We start from the raw sequence: 16,957 nt of genomic DNA, 5'->3' as shown, positions 1-16,957 counted from the left end.
GGCATTGGGTGATTTTCTTAGTACCGAGCAGCAGGAACAAGAAGTAAGGCGATATAGAGTTTTAAATTAGTGATGGATTTTTCCTTGCACTTGCAAAACTAATATTGGTTCCATTTTGTCCTACTGATTACTGGACAGGACCAATTTAACGCTAATTACGAAAACAGGTGTTCAAACTTGATACCGCAACAAGAACTGCGAAATCTGCTTTCGCGATTAATAAAGGGTAGCACGGGAAAGAACTGTGTTTCGTGCTTTCCACAACAACTGCTGCTGAATTCAGTTGAGATTTTTGTTGCTGAATATCCGACATGTTCCGTTTGAAGCCACTGATCAGTTTTAGCAGGGCATTAGACGGTTGAGCACATTTATTTAATATAGACGGCTCAATATGCTGCAGAAGTCAATGTATCATTAGTGGTGCAGTGGGCCCAAACTGACGGCCACAGGCAACTTGGCCGTACTTTCCCTATACACAGCTTTAGCCTAAAGCGGCTCACCTGCATCAGACAAATCATACAGTTCCACAGTACGTCACTACTGTACAGCGATTTAGTAAAATATACCTCTTTGACTTCTGTTCACATCACGTAGACCACTCCACGCGAGATCCATGGATGACGAGCAATGTAATGTATTATTTGTCATCATGTTCCAGCAACCTCTGCGCCTGTTTCTGTTCTATTTATACTGCCGGCTACCAATACATTTATTGATGTTAGCAGCATAATTTTGTTACCTTACACAACCACTTTTCTACTTACCCAGCGAGGGAACAAATGCGTACTTCTGTACACAATGCAAATAAGACATCGAAGTCTAACATTTCCCAGTCCGTATCATCCGGCTTTCTCCACATAACTGTTTATTAATTTTGCAGGAAATTGATGTTCAACTTCGTACTAAACATATGGAAATAGTTCATTTGATTCTTATGAACATGACTTATTTTTTTTATTTTTTATTTTACAGTTGTCAACAAGAAGGTAGTGTTCGTCTTTTCCCTGTTCGCAAAGTGTATAGTGAAAGAGGTCTAAATATCAATAAGTAGTCAATAGAACATGTTGGTTGTTTTTGTAATTATTAATTACCTTGCTGTAATAATTTGAGACCAAAAGCCGTTTGATGACCAAAAAGTGTTTAAAATTTGTTCCTAAGGTGAGATGGTGCAGCGATTAGAACAGATATGTGAGAGCGACGTCATGTGTAGTCTCGTGTGATGACACAATGAGAGACACTGTCACTGCACAGCTCGTGATCGTCGTGACAGGCAAATTTCTTCAACGAAGGTACAAAATACTGGGCCTGCACCGTTACAAGTGTTTCAACAGGTAATCACGGTCTTTTAGAAAGGTATGCCCAATAACCGCCACTTTCTTTTTTAAATACAGCATCGTAACTTACTTTCTCGGTGATGTATCTGTTATGCGAACACGAAAGGAGCTGGTGAATATGTCATACAAGGGAAGGCAGTCTTCTGTTTCAAATTGGCTGGTAGCATATGGCATGTAGGCTTGGTATGTAGGTGTACCTGTCGTCGTCTACAGCTCTCCCTATTTCTTGTGACTATTTCATTATGTATTGAATGTCAGAAAGAATTTCTAATTACTGAGATGCGTTCCTATTTTGTCTCCAATTTCAAATTGTTTCTGTTCTGGTGAACCGTTTCCCTAAGCAAACCATATGTAATTAGGGTTTAGAAGTTATTTCTCTCGGTGACTAGTAACTGCTTCTCTTCTAACCAACTTGTTTTAACGAGCACTGGTCATCTTTATCATTCCTTTCACTTGGTGTTGCTATATATCTACATCCAACAACAAATATTTCAAACCTTGTTTTACTTACAACCAACTGTTTCAACTTTAATAACGATAACAATACGCAACTTTTACATTGTTTTATATGAAAGTGATGTAATGTGTACGTTAAGTTGCTCCTTAAAAAGTTATAAATCCACAACTCAAAGAGCTCTTTTTAAAGGAATTGAATTAGGTACAGTGACATTATTATCTCTGAAGGAAACAAAAGAGCAGAAGATAGTGGAGTAAAGGTTCGTGTATAATGAAGTCAGAGATGCGAGTTATCAATTTAAAATACCACAAATGTTTTAAGAGTTAATGACGATTCTGTCCAGAACAGACTCTGGAAGCAACATAAGAAACGATCAGCTAAAAGACACCGTGTTAAATGAAAGCGGAGCGCGCTATTTGTAAACGTGATCAACAGATACTGTTTGATAAGGGCACCTGTCATATTACTATAAGGACTTCAGAGAGAAATTAAAAAAAAGGTAAGCAGTTGTGATACACGTTTTTGATGTTATGGAGTGATGTGTAGATAATCTCCCTTTTGTTTCAACATGTTGACAGTGACGAATTGATGTGAAATGCTTAAGAAACATTCTGCAAACTGGCATATGCCAAACAATTTATTCTTATCATAAAATCAGGTCTTCCGTTTTCAACACAGGCTAACGTTGATGCCTCAATGCTACAGAAATGACAATGGTGATCCACGTGGTATCATTCACTTGCGTCCAAGAAAGTCAGGAAGGCACATGGACTTTTATCACATCGTACTGTGAATGTCTATGTCGAAACTATGCATCTGGAATTCTATAATGGAATTATAGCTGACTAATTGATATCGTGCAATAAAGGGTAACAATAATAAAGGGTAACAATAATAATCCGACATTAAAAACAGAATGCCCCCCCCCCCCCCCAACTTGTTTCACTACAACTCGTCTTCACTACTATTTCATTGAAAATAACTGAGATGTACTATAGGCTGAATTAAAAAAGAACGTTTCTCAGCTATTGTCGTTGACGAGTTATTTGTTGCCAGAGTGGACAGCGAAGACAAAAAAAAGGCTCTGAGAACTATGGGACATAACATCTATGGTCATCAGTCTCCTAGAACTTAGAACTACTTAAACCTAACTAACCTAAGGACATTACACAACACCCAGTCATCACGAGGCAGAGAAAATCCCTGATCCCGGCGGGAATCGAACCCGGGAACCCGCGCGTGGGAAGCGAGAACGCTATCGCACGACCACGAGATGCGGATTACAACGGAGACAGAAAATATGTGATCCACAGTTATCAATCATATGTTGAGGGGAATACTGAAGTAAATAGAGGTTAGTACGTGCCAGCACTTCACATACAGGGTGAATTCGAACTCCTCCGACAAAATTTCGGAGGTCGTTCAGGGATATCTGAGTATTTTGATATAATGAAATCGTGTCAGCCGTTTTCTAATTGTGGAGTAATGGTTTTTCGTTTGATTTGCCAACCCCATTTATTTTCGAATTGCACTGAAAATATTTGCAAAACAGTGCAAATGTCCAGAGTATACTCTGCTTGTCCTGTTTGGAAACGAACTTGTTCTATTTATTCACGGTACTTGCTGTTGACAATATTGATACCCACATCATATTTCGGCGTTAAGCTTGCATTCAGTACTGCTCGGCTCAGCCTTAGGTTTGTTTCTCCGGTAATGCCAACTTTACATTAACAACACCGTGAATAGTTTACTGATGACGAGCTGAGATGCAAAAATACTGCAATGTGGTTGTCGTCGCTGCGATAACAGCCCAGCATACCGTCGCTGTACCGTTCTTTCATTGCATTCAGTGAACCCACACACGACGTGCTTATCTACACACACATCTACATTCATACTCCGCAAGCCACCGCATGGCGTATGGCGGAGGGTTCCATGTACCACAACTAAGATTTACTTTCCTATTTCACTTGCAAATGGATCGAGGGTAAAACGACTCTCTTTGTGTCCCCGTAGGAGCCCTAATTTCTCTTGTCAGTCCAGATACGAACAAAAAATGAGACATACTCTCAAAGGAGAAGTTCTGAAAACATAGTGGATTTGAGGAAACGTTGAAACTCCATTTACTACATGTTACACCGATTTTTTACTCCTAAAAAAACGACATTGCACTTGCGGAGACGGTGACTGACTTATTGTAAGGTATTATTTTTTTTTTTTTTTTGGCTCAACCACTCTGTACGATACAATAGTAAACGGTTTCGGTCTTCAAAGGCCATCTACAGATTCTACAATAGAGAACAGAAAAGATCCAATTCAGAACTGAAAAAAGTAGACCTGTTTTACATAGATCTACTTGTGAGCTTAATAACGTGCTCTCAACTCGCGTATGGTTCACACAATTGATGCACAATTGTTATGCGTTGCCAGCTAAAAAAAAAACAAAAAATCAGGGAGTTATATACACATAAAACCAAGAGTGCTTTTCCTTCCCTACTCTTTGTGCTAGATGCGCGCGTGCTCTATAAGATAATCTTCAGCCGTAAACACCATAAAATATGACAATTATTACTATAACATTTCAGTCAGTGCTAATGCTCTTTTATTACTGGCGTAGGTGTCTTCTTTGAATCTCAAGTCAGAGGAGGGGCCTATCTGGCCGACATAGCTTTTATCACAATAACGGCATGAGATTTTGTAGACCTCAGTTTTCCCATTTTATTACTCCTGTATGGCAGGTTATGACACACGCGTGTTTTAATGTTATCTGCTGCCTGAACGCAATATTAACTTCATTTTCCGGAATATGTGCTCAGTGCTATCTGATGTTTAGCGTAAGTATTTCATTGTGGCGTACTTGATCTCATAGGATGCTGTCTGTACATGCCGTTTATTTCACTTTTATATATTAAAAAAATGGTTCAAATGGCACTAAGTACTATGAGACTTAACATCTGAGATCATCAGTCCCCTAAACTTAGAACTATTTAAACCTAACTAACCTAAGGGCATCACACACATCCATGCCCGAGGCAGAATTCAAACCTGCGACCGTAGCAGCCACGTGGTTCCGATCTGAAGCGCCTAGAACCTCTCGGCCACCGCGGCCGGTTTAAATATTCTTCTTAATTTTCTTATATATAGTGTTCACTATATCCGGGTCATATTCGTTTACAAAGGCGACATGTTTCAGTATGTCTAACTCATTCCTCACTTCCGCTAGGCGTGGGGGAAGCTCTATTAATCTACGAATCACAGAGTAAAACTATGCGTTCCTATGATGTAGAGATTGATTAGAGTGCCAGTACAGTCAAACTTTGTTACGAGCGTTGTTCTTTCTAGTCCTGAGCCTCGATCAATTCTGAATGTTACGGAGCTGGAAAGTGTTAAAGAAACGAAGCATCATCAATTCTACTTCTACCTTATTTCCTCTAATCCATAAATGCATATTTTCCTGAATTAAGCTTGGTAACCAGCCTGAAATATGCTCTCTTGGGGGCATAAGTTCAGACAGCTTTTACGTGCTCTGCCTAGATTTTTAACTCAGTATTCAAAAATATACAAATTTTTAAATTCATTTCATCACAATGAACTTTGCATATGATTAGAAAAACGACTTTACGTCACAAGTCACAAGTTAGCCGCGATAGACCTAATTTAAGATTCCTTTGAGTCAGTACTGAACCCCTAAACTAAGTAGCCCTCAGTTCCAGCAGTCAGAAAGATAATTCAGTCACCTAGTGAGCGCCTGTCTTGGTCTGTTCGGTTGATGGGTTACTATGCAGTGATTTAAGTGCGAGCCGGCCGCAGTGGCCGAGCGGTTCTAGGCGCTACAGTCTGGAACCGCGCGACCGCTACGTCGCAGGTTCGAATCCGGCCTCGGGCATGGATGTGTGTGATATCCTTAGGTTAGTCAGGTTTAAGTGGTTTTGAGTTCTAGGGGACTGGTGACCTCAGCAGTTAAATCCCATAGTGCTCAGAGCCATTTTAACTTAAGTGCGTTTACTTGTATACAAGAGTTAGTTTGATTTGTAATTTAGTTTCCTAGTATTTTACTACCTCCTTTTTTCTTTCTTTTCTAACAGATGAGTTATTAACAAGTAGAAATCGGTCATGATTCTGTTTGTGTGATCCGAGGCTGAAAAGTACAATAAAAGAATGCTAATCAGAACTTAAAAAAAATTTGTGTTATTGATGTCCGTGTACTATTACTGTAAATTACCAGCTCTATATTTTCTTACTGTAAAAGCAATGATTTATGTAACTTACACAAATTTCTTGACAATAACTACTGAGTAAACTGGTACAAGAAATTCAATAACACGTAGGGATTTCAGAAAGTAAGTTAGTGGAGCTTGTCGCCCCACGTTATGACCACTGCGCAACAACAATGACGCATTGTCAGAAGAGAGTATGTGTTACGGCTTTCGTACAGACACACTTCTATTGCGCGTAAGTGCATAGCGTTGGAGTGTAATGGTGCGGTAAATGGGAACGTACTCCAAAGCTCAAGTTCGCGGAACAGCGCGATACATGCTCCCAAAGCGTCTAAACTGCAGACAGACTCACCGCGAAATTCTGAGATACATAGACCGAATACAACTGCAGTCCAGCCGTAGTGATATGTTGCTAACAATCTGCACAACTCCACACAGACGAGGGCGACGCTCTGAATCGCCAGGTAGTCCAGATCTTGCACCATGTGATTTCCTTATTTTCTCAAGCTGAAAGACAATCTTGGGTAATGAATTTTCCCAACTATGAAGACGTTCACACAGCTATTCTCGAATTACTCCATAACGAACTAGCGGTTTTCTGTCGTCAGGGATCTGAACGATTACTACAACTTTCCGACCGTTGTTTGCAAAGACTTCGTGATTATATTGAAAAATAGCGTTTCAGTCAGCCGCAATAATGTGTAACTTACTTTTTGAAGTAAGTAAGCCGAAGCAAGCCACCTGCAGTTGATGATGTTGAGTTGATTTCCGTGTTTCCGTAAGTTTAATAAACACCGCAGATACACAGAGACTAGTCATCAGTAACGTATTTTCGTTCACTGCTCAAAACAGTTTCGAGCACTGGGGTAACTTTTCGATTCCGCGACAGTAGAAATCACAAGGTTTTGAGACTAAGATCTCGTCGAGCCATCTGCGGAGCGCATTTTCATCAGGAAAGGAAGTTCCTTGAAGATTGTTCGACACAGAGCGGAAAAGGAGAAAATCTGAGGGCGCACGATCCGATGAACAATGTGGATGAAGAATGACTTATTGACCCAACTCCTTTATAATGTTTTATTTCAGTCTATCAGACTGCGGGAGTGTTTTACCGTGCAGTAGCATCACTTCACGCCGTCTTCCTGGTCGTTGTTCTTGGACTGCGTCTGCGAGACGTCTCAGTTGTTGACAATGAATGTAAGCAGTGATGGTTACACCTCGGGGAAGGAATTCGTTGTACACCACACCGCCACTGTTCCACCAGATGATTAACATCTTTTGTGGATGCGCGCTGAGGTTTCAAAGGACAGTTGCTGCTTTGTTTGGGGTCAACCATTCCTTTCGTTTCCTTATGTTAGCGTAAAGACAGTATCTCACCAGTAACGATACGAGATAAGAATGATCGCTGTTGTTCACGAGTCAGTTGATGACGATGCAGCAGAGATGCACATTTGGCTGGCCACCCGCTAATTTCTGTGATTTTGTCTTAGGGCATGCGGTGCTCATAAGACCGATTTTTGAACCTTTCTCAAATGGTTCAGATGGCTCTGAGCAGTATGGGACTTAACACCTGAGGTCATCAATGCCCTAGAACATAGAGCTATTTCAGCCTAACTAACCTAAGGACATCACACACATCCATGCGCGAGGCAGGATTCGAATCTGCGACCGTAGCGGTAGCGCGGTTCCAGACTGTAGCGCCTAGAACCGCTCGGCCACTCTGGCCGGCTAACCTTCCTCACTGCATGCAAATGTCGCACGATGGTGGAGTGATCGCAATTCATCCCATTTCCCACTTTTCGAGTAGACTGACATAGAGTATTGTGATTTAATGCGTTTTGGAGATCTTCATCACACCCCGAAGGACGTCCTGAGCGTGGAGAGCTACTAATGTTAAAATGATCCTCTTTAACAGGAGAAAACCATTTTCCTGCCGTGCTCCGCCCAGTATCATTATGATCCTACACTGCGCAAATATTCCTGGCTGCCTCCTTAGTTGCCACCCCTCTACGGAACTCAGAATAAGTTGGAAATGTTCCCTATTTCTTCATTTGACAGTTCGTTTTCTTGCGTCCACAGCTCCACTCACGCTGTCCAAACGACAAAAGGACAATGTGTAAAATCAAGTAGCAACAATCGATAAATAAAACCATTGTAAGAGGAATACCAACATGCAAAACCTAACATTTGCACCAACCTAATATGTCGAAAATATCGATATTTAACCTCTGACGTATCGTCTGCATCGATATTTTCCGCACAGTCTATCAAGAAATCGATTTATTGATGCTTAAGAAATTTTGAAGTTTTTTATTCGACGCTGCTGTAATCCGAATCTGTGCCTCATAACCACAAACCAGACTTAATAACGTAAGTAGAGAGAGGATAAGGTTATTCTTTACCGCACTGTTATATTCCTAATGGCACACGGTAATTAATGACGTTACAACAAGCTTTAAACTACGAAAGAAACGAAAAAACTCAGCTGGTTTTTCCTAGTAAAAACATACATTATCTCTCTGCCTCTCTGGCAGTCTTTTTCTTTGCATAAGAATGTGGACGAGCAAAATGCCGCGTATGCCACCGTTAGAGGTTTTTTACGGGGAGCTTTCTGGGGACAGAATTTATGCACCACATACGGGTCCTCCCGCACGTGTATCTCAGGAAGTTGAGCTCCTGGGGCGTTCTCTGACCTAAAGCTACATTTTTATGACAGTGCCACTCGGTTTTCTGAAATCCACAGGGGGAACAGACGTAGAGTCCCGATGCATTCCAGCAGCGGTAAGACAGCCGCAGCGGGCACGACAGGGGGGAGAAAGAAAAATTCCGCGAGCAAGGCCAAGGTAGTTGGAGATTTGCGGAAGGCAACAAAGCGAGCATTCAAGAGCGTGATATATTTGGTTTAAAGATGTTAGGGCGACACGGGCGCGACAAAGGAGCGTAGGTGGCGGCGGGGGCGGAGGAGGCCGTTGTGCGCTGCGCAGGAGGGACCATCTGGCGGCCCGGCGGTCACAATGGCAGCACGAGCCGAGCCGGCCGCTCCCGAAAGTAATTGTCGCCGCGAGACACTATCAACAATGCTGCCGGCGTCGTTTGGTGTGACACGTCTTCATCATTCTTAATGTGGGCGACGAATATCAGCTTGCCAATGGGTCAAGGGCGCGCGGAAGGAAGAAGTGCCGCGTGTGTATCTGCAAGGCGAGTTGCAAAGTCCTTGTGGCTAACATCAGCCGTCTCATTGTTAATATGGTTAAGTGTGTACTAGTGTTGCATTCTGTCCAAATTGTCTTGGGCTGTCACTATTTTTAAGGCTCTACGACCAGTCCTGTATAGACCTTAGAAGGGACGCCAAACGCTTTCGGAATAAAATACCTTTACACTTAAAATATCGTCTAGTACATGCAAGTTCCGAAAAGGTTTTCTGAACGCGTTGATGGTGGCAACCAAAAAATATGGAATACATTGCGCAGGGAGGTCACCATCAGCAGATGAACAAAAGGTCATCTCAGTGTATTCCCGAACTTGACGTATATTATTACCACCATATCGCAGTGGTTAGACACTGGACTCGCATTCGGGAAGACTACGGTTCAATCCCACGTCCGGCCATCCTGATTTAGGTTTTCCGTGATTTCCCTAAATCGCTCCGGGCAAATGCCGGGATGGTTCCTTTGAAGGGGCACGGCCGACATCCTTCCCCATCCTTCTCTAATCTGATTAGACAGATGACCTCGCTGTCTGGCCTCCTCCCCCAAACAACTCGCAACCCTCCTTTCGTTTTCCCCCCTCCATCTCCAATTTACAAAATATTTAGAACTTTCATACAAAAAATTCTGATCTGGTCACTATGACCGGATGGTTCTAGGCACTTCAGTCCGGAACAGCGCCGCTGCCACGGTCGCAGGTTCAAATCCTGCCTCGGGCTTAATACGAAGCATTCCCGTGATTCACTATTGCCGTTTCACTTTTCCTTTACCTCGGACTGATTTCATCCATCTTAGTTTTCTATAACACATTACCGCTGTCTGTATTATTTTATACTGAAACAACTAAAAGCCGATACCGATTGCTTAGGATTAATGTAGAAATTTTTCATTATGTCAGACAAGTATTGGGCCACACGCTCATTTTCAGGACACACTTCAGGAGAAAAAAATGTACATAGCTAATGTATCTAAGTAAGTTGGTCAGTAGTGTTGCACGATGTCTTGACAGGGAATAGGGGAACAGCTTAAGGTTACTTTTTTCATAATTTCCGCCTGCATATAGAAGAGTCAAGGACTTTTCAAGGACCTGAATGGCGCCAGAAGGAGTCCCATTCGGAAATTTTTGACAGGCGACTTCCAGTTCTGGAATTTACCTTACAACCAAGGGAAACCTCCCGAAAGCTTTGAGAGGTGAAGGCTAGGGTAAAGGGTGACTGGATCCGACCACGCGACTTTTCAATTTACCGTTGATCCTACGCAGTCGATGTCGACTTTTAGCTATGAATTATGAAGCTCATGGATTTCATGTGAGATGCAGAGCACGTGTATAGGAATAAGACCGTGGTTCCTGCTCTATTGATCAATGAATTGGATATTAAAACTAAAAATAATATACGTATTTAACACAAGAAAAATGTTATGAACACGTATTTCCAAATACAGAACCAAGACTTGATTTGCGGTCAGTTTTGGGATACTAAGTTGCGTCGTAGATACATTCCACGATAAACTGATAAACTGTAGGTCCCTTTTAACAATTTGTATACGTAATGTGACAAGTTAAAACCATGCTTACTAAATTAACTACTTTAAAAAAATAGAAAAATCACCCGGCGTGATGGTATGGGGTGCCATTGGTTACACGTCTCGGTCACCTCTTGTTCGCATTGACGGAACTTCGAACAAGGGACGTTACATGTCAGATGTGTTACGACCCGTGGATCCACCCTTCATTCGATCGCTGCGAAACCCTACATTTCAGCAGCATAATGCGCGACCACATGTTGCACGGGCCGTTTGGATACAGAAAATGTTCGACTACTGCCCTGGCCAGCACATTCTCCAGATCTCTCACCAATTGAAAGCGTCTGGTCAATGGTGGCCGAGCAACTGGCTCGTTACAATACGCCAGTCACTACTCTTTATGAACTGTGGTATCGTGTTGAAGCTGCATGGGCAGCTGTACCTGTACACGCCGTCCGAGCTCTGTTTGACTCAATGCCCAGACGTATCAAGGCGGTTACTACGGCCAGAGGTGGTTGTTCAGGGTACTGATTTCTCAGGATCTATGCACCCAAATTACGCGAAAATGTAATCACCTGTCAGTTCTAGTATAATATATTTGTCCAATGAATACCCGTTTATCATCTGCATTTCTTCTTGGTATAGCAATTGTAATGGCCAGTAGTGTAGATAAGCTGGAATGAAAAGGCAGGGATGCTCTAGCAGAATCAGTTGCTACTAGTAGTGTACTGGTGTACGAAACCCGCTCGATGTAAAAGCGGCTAAGGAACAGTATTTTTCTTATGTTCGCAGACCTCTACTTAATCACTCTGCAGAGCCTCGGTCGGAGGCCATTCTGACCGCCGCAGAGGGAAGGACCTCCGGTATTTTTCTGCTGCGCAAGAAAACAGCGGCGGGCGCGAACTGGGTGAGGCTGGGACGACGGCTTTCCCATGGCGTACCCGCCGGCGGATCGGCAGCGCGGAAAGGCCCGGCCGTGCGCAATTACGCGGAGAGGAAGAGGAAGGAGGGCCGCGAGCTGTGCGCAGGGCGGCGTGATGGATCCTGTTAGGGCATCTTGTTTCGGCGGCCCGTTTGGCGTTTACTCGCGGGCCGCTGCGCACCGCCGGCCCAGGTAGCCACAGCTGCGTTCCCAGGCCGCTGCGCTACTCCACATCTGCCTACCTGTCACCCGAGACACGCCTAGCTGCGTCCAGGCGAGCTGCGCGGCCGGAAAACAACTGCTGGCAAAACGACGCTACCGCTGGCGGCACTGATTGGTCGCAAAGAGCGCGCCGGAACGCCGGGAAGTGCGACTTGCACGTTGCACCCCGTAGGTTTTAAAGGTGCTATTACTATGTACCTGTATCTGCTCGTCATTGAAATTGCAACATCATGAAGGTGGCATGCAACCAACATCAAATTGGAATAGAGACGTTCCGATACGCAAATGATGCGTTAATTCGGAACCGACTTGCGCTGGAAAAAAAAAAGTTCCAATTTTGGTGACCAGATGGAAACCGTTCACTGCAAAAGCAAGAATGCTGTACTCATGGGAATTGGCAAAAACTTATGTAAAAAGTGTCGTAACCCTTTACTACTCGGCAGAATGTGTCACTGATGCGGGAAAGAAATTTCTAGAGAGCCCTTCAGAATAACTGAAGGACTGAAAAAAATGGCTCTGAGCACTATGGGACTTAACATCTGAGGTCAGCAGTCCCCTAGAACTTAGAACTACTTAAATGTAACTAACCTAAGGACGTCACACACATCCATGCCCGAGGCAGGATTCGAACCTGTCACCGTAGTGGTTGTGCGGTCCCAGACTGAAGCGCCTATAACCGCTCGGCCACAGCGGCCGGCTCGCCCGAGAGAGCAGCCTGACACAATGCAGCTCTGCGAATGGCTATTGCAAAGATGTGAAGACACACTTTTCACAACAAAGACACTGTTCACAGAGGAGGTTGGTTTCACGCGAGATGGTATTATCAATTTTCATAACCTAAATGTATGGTCTGATGCAATTCTACCCACAGTTAAAGAATCAAGGCATTACCTCTAATTTTTAGTTAAAGTATGCTCCGAAATTATTGGCCATAGCTTAATAGGACCTTGGATAATACTAAACAGGTTGACTGGTGCAAGATACCGTCAGTTCCTGTCAAACGACTTGTCTGACCTGCGCGAGGGCGTACAACAGCTGGAGGTGTGGTTTATGCATGATGCAGCACCATACTCGAGAACACCACGCACAGGCATTCAATGGGCAATAGATTGTTGCGGGAGGTCTAGAATGTTAGGCAGTCCGTTTCCCCGATCTTAATGTTTGGATTTTTGGTTAGGGGACACTTCAAATCTTTGTGAAGAACACGTTAATGTTGTACAAACACTACAGGAACGCGTCATTTGTGCATATCCGTGACAATCCTGTAGTTTTTTTTAGAAAGTGCTTAATTCCCCAAAGATCGAACAGAAGTATGCTTTCCTATGAAGGGGCACAATGTCGTACACCTTTTTCAGGGAAAGCTTCCAAGTGCAGGTCGTTGTATGTAAAAGCAAGCAGATTACATTAGAGGCTATGTTGTTTCAGAGTAACAGAATAATGTGTTCTCATTTGTTTACTGCATTTTGTAGGCCGTTCGTAATAGCAAAGAGCCTGCAGTAGAAGAGGCGTGTTTCACAGTAGCGCAGATGAACAAGTGCTCATAGTGTTGTTACCGGATTCGACTTTTTACCAAAATCTATTCAAAAACAAGAAGAAGAGAAGCATAGAAATTAAGAACGCACGATTAAAGATATCAAAGTAAAGAAAAAATAACATTAACGGTAAGGAAAAGAAAACTGATATGTTTTGGGTGTTTTGACAGGTTGCATGAAAATAGGATGACAAAATGTAGCTTAAAGTATCTCTGGAAAAAGAAATTAGCAACAAATTGGACCCCGTAAGTTAGATTTAGAAATACACCAAGCTTCAACCGTCGTGTGAATGTACTAATCTAGTTGCAACTGGTTGGTTACGTAAACAACTAGTTACAATTGCAATAGTGCAGGTACACAGCAGATGGAGTACTCAATAGTGGATGTTTGGAGTGCAGTCAATATATTAATGATGAATGTATGGAAGCTTACTAATGCATAGTTAGTAACCTGTCACAGTGAAATACTCATGACACACAGATGTAATATACGTTGCACATGTTCGCAGAGAGCGATCTGTCATTGGTGAAAAGAAAAGTCTTCTGTAGCCAAGATCATATGGTTTTTATTTTATTTCACAATTGGATCTTCAAAAAATTCTTATTAATATGCATACATGCCACCAACAGAATGAGAACACTTTCCACTTACAGGTAGCTACACCATGGTGGCTTGTGGAAAGCGTTATCAAAAAAAAAATTGTGCAAATGGCTCTGAGCACTATGCGACTTAACATCTGTGGTCAGCAGTCGCCTAGAACTTAGAACTAATTAAACCTAACTAAGCTAAGGACATCACACACATCCATGCCCGAGGCAGGATTCGAACCTGCGACCGTAGCAGTCGCGCGGTTCCGGACTGAGCGCCTAGAACCGCGAGACCACCGCGGCCGGCAAGCGTTATCATTGTACTGGTGGCATTTATGCATTTCACAAGAATTTTCCGAAGATCCCATGATGACAGCAAAATTCTGTCCAAATCAGATACCGTGGAATAGAATGAAAATAACAAGCAATCTTGGCTGCAGAAGATTTTTCCTATTCACACGGGTATGAGTTTAAAATTTTGTACCTGGATTTGGTTATGTAGACAGAAACTGTTAGTCAATAAAGTTGTTTAATTCAGTCACAACGACTTTCCTGCAATACACCATAGCATCACTTACCAAAAATCTTATAGGCAGGTACCCAAAGACTGGAAAGTTACACAGGTCATACAAATACACAAGAAAGGCAGAAGGAGTAATCTACTAAATTACAGGCCCATAACATTAACGCCGCTTTGCAGCAGCATTTTGGAACATGTATTGTGTTCGAACATTATGAACTACCTCGAAGAGAAAAGTCTATTGACACATAGCCAACATGGTCATAGAAAACATCGTTCTTCTGAAACATGACTAGCTCTTCATTCATACGAATTGTTGAGTGCTATCGACGGGGGATTTCAAATTGATTCTGTATCTCTAGATTCCCATAAGGCTTTTGACACCGTACTTCATAAGCAGCTTGTAATCAAACTGCGTACTTTAGGAATATCGTCTAAGTTATGCGACTGGATTCGTGATGTCATGTCAGAGAGGTCGCAATTCGTAGTAACCAGTGGAAAGTCATCGAATAAAACAGAAGTGATTTCTGGCTTTCGCCAAGGTAGTGTTATAGGCTCTCCTGCTCTTCCTCGTCTATATATACGATTTAGGAGCAGTCTGAGCAGCTGTCTTAGGTTGTTTGCAGATGGCGTTGGGCTGTTTTCGGGGGAGGAGACCAAACAGCGAGGCCATCGGTCTCATCGGATTAGGGAAGGACGGGGAAGGACGTCGGCCGCGCCCTTCCAAAGGAATCATCCCGGCATTTGTCTGGAGCGATTTAGGAAAATCATGGAAAACCTAAATCAGGATGGCCGGACGCGGGCTTGATCCGTCGTCCACCCGAATGCGAGTCCAGTTTGCTAGCCGCTACGTCACCTAATGGTATTTGCAGATGGTGCTGTCGTTTATCGTCTAGTAAAATCATCAGAAGATCAAAACTAATTGCAAAACGATTTAGATAAGATATCTATATGGTGAGAAAATTGGCAATTGGTCCCAAAAATAATGAAAAGTGTGAGGTCACCCACATGAGTGCTAAAAGTAATCCGTTAAACTTAAATTCGGTTATATGATAAATCACTAATATCTAAAGATCGTAAATTCAACTAAATGTCTAGGAATTACAACTACGAACAACTTCGATTGCAAAGAATATATAGAAAATGTTTTGGGGAAGGTGAACCAAAGACTGCGTTTAATTGGAAGAACACTTAGAAGATCTATATCCACAACTAGAGCTACATGGATACTCTGCAACTCACGTTTAAGTGTTTGGCAGTGGGTTCATCGAAACACCTTCACAATTCTTTATTATTTCAGTCTCGTAAAGCGCGCGAAAGATGGAATAGTTCTACTAAAGAGTCTGTCCTCTTTTGGAGCACTGCTGCGCGGCTTGGGATTATTACCAACCCAGTTGACGGAGTGATAGAGAAAGTTCGAAGAAAAACAAGAGAGAGAGTGTCCCGGACATTATACTGAATTGGGGGCGGACATCGTAGAAACGGAATAATAGAAAATTAGTGTGAAGATGGTTCGATGAACCCTTTACCAGGCACTTAAGTGTGATTTGCAGAGTATCCATGTAGATGTACTTGTAGATGGACTATGCTGAATATGCCGTCACGTATGGAAAGCACTTAATTCAGCACTGAGTGGAGGAATGGCTGGTTGACTATGCTGATTAATGATTACGAAACTAAAAATTGGTTCAAATGGCTCTGAGCACTATGGGACTTAACATCTGAGGTCATCAGTCCCCTAGACTTAGAACTACTTAAACCTAATTAACCTTAGGATATCACACACATCCATGCCCGAGGCAGGATTCGAACCTGCGACCGTAGCAGCAGCGCGGTTCCTGACTGAAGCGCCTAGAACCGCTCGGCCAGAACAGACGGCGATTACGAAACTAAGGAGACTTCAAACTATATCCTATGTCCTATATCCTCACTTACTACAAACTGCTATTTTCATATTGTGTGTTGAAAAGGCAGAAAAGAAAATCCTTATTTACACATCATCGAGAGTATCCTTTGAGTTTGACTCTAAACAGTAATACAAAGCAACAGCTAGCTTATCTTACCCCTTTTCTGAGTGAGCTGTTGAAGTATCAGTGACAAAGTGCGCTTTTCGTGTAATCCCTATCCACTGTCAACAGACCTTTGGTCAGCTGACCGCCGCAGCACTCGCCACAATGCAGCGTATTTCACGGATAATAAGAGGCTAACACCACAGCATAAAAGGGATAACTTACGATCGGTAGCACCTGACCTTCTGCGGACTCGGCTTTGGATATAAACGATGAAGAGCGCACAAAGGCCGCACCGGCGGCGTATATAGGAGGAGGGGATCGCGACCGCCACCTTTCTTCATCGCAGTGCAGAGTTACGGCGGCCCCTACATTGGCCAGCAATTGAGAGCTTCCGGTGAATAGGCCATCTGTGTGGAGGCCTAGCGCT

Source organism: Schistocerca gregaria, chromosome 2 (genome assembly GCF_023897955.1).
Source record: "Schistocerca gregaria isolate iqSchGreg1 chromosome 2, iqSchGreg1.2, whole genome shotgun sequence".
Classification (NCBI taxonomy): Eukaryota; Metazoa; Arthropoda; class Insecta; order Orthoptera; family Acrididae; genus Schistocerca; species Schistocerca gregaria.
The sequence above is the reverse complement of the archived record's forward strand: the minus strand, read 5'-3'. Positions refer to the sequence as shown.